Here is a 1,307-nt window from a genome sequence, read left to right on the forward strand (position 1 = left end):
TATATATATATATATATATATATATATATATATAATATGTTTATTATATGATTATAAAATGCATTCTTCTCTTTTGTGAAAATTTAAAAAAAAGACTGCTGCTTTAAAAATAAGTTGAATCTAAATATCCGTTTTTATTTCCAATAGCTTATATACACATTTTTACATAAAGTTATATAACTTTTTGGAAGTGGAAAAAGTGAAAAATAGCGAAGATATTAATATACAAGTCGAAGATTACGCCAAAAATATTCATGGCGAAATATATACAGCAACTTGTAATTAATAAAATGAGTAAAACTTTTTTTTATCCATATGAATGTGATTATAGAAACTTTAGTTATTCAAAAATAATAAAGAATAAGAAAACAGCGTTTTAAGAAAAATTAATTTTTCGATTTTTTTTTCTTTTATATTTGTCTGTAATAAAAAATACTGCGTTCATTTGAATATACATAATTTCGACTATAAATAACTGCGTTCAGAAATCCAACTCGGGGTTAGAAAAGTAACCCATAGTCGTTCAGAAATTAACTTAAGCAAGATAAAGTAACCTCTTGTTCACAACCTTGCTTTAATCTTTGAGTCGTAAGAAATTGACCAACCACAGTCGATTATTTTAAAAATAATTAAAAGGTTAAAGCAAGGTTGTGGACAAGGGATATCTCGTCAGGGTGCGGTCCTGTGACTGATATTTTTCTCTTTATATACATATTAATATATACGTATTAATCAGAGGCACTCCGCATTTTCTGCCAAGTTTGTTTTAAAAAGTTGCGTATTATGCGAGTTTGTACAGCTTTTATGTGTATGAAAAAAAAATATATATATATATATAAGGTGTAGTAAAAAGAAATCCATTATTTTTGCATGAAATTGAAGGCTTTATTTAGCATAGTTAGAATGATCCGATTTAGGTCAAATATGCACCGGACGAGGCGGGCAAGTTATTCGAAAGAATAATACACGCCCGCTTCGTCCGACACCTATCCCGGGGTAGTCCAAAGCTCAGTGAGGAGCAATACGGCTTCCGGGAGGGACGGTCGGGCGTGGACGCGATTTTACGCGTCCAGTCCCTCTCGGAGGCCGTCGTGAGGAGGGGGGGAGTTGTGTTGGCGGTGTCCTTGGACATCGCCAACGCTTTCAACTCCCTCCCTTGGGACCAGGTGGAGGCGGGTCTGGCCCATTTCAGGGTCCTCCCCCCTGGGCTCAATTATTAGGGACTACTTCCGGGATAGAAGACTGGAGTTCCGCAAAAAAGCGGAACTCCAGTGCGGAAGGGCGGTCTACCGCGGTGTTTCTCAGGG

Source organism: Odontomachus brunneus, unplaced genomic scaffold (genome assembly GCF_010583005.1).
Source record: "Odontomachus brunneus isolate Ranch 3 - 2012 unplaced genomic scaffold, Obru_v1 Obru_scaffold_147, whole genome shotgun sequence".
In the NCBI taxonomy this organism is placed as follows: Eukaryota; Metazoa; Arthropoda; class Insecta; order Hymenoptera; family Formicidae; genus Odontomachus; species Odontomachus brunneus.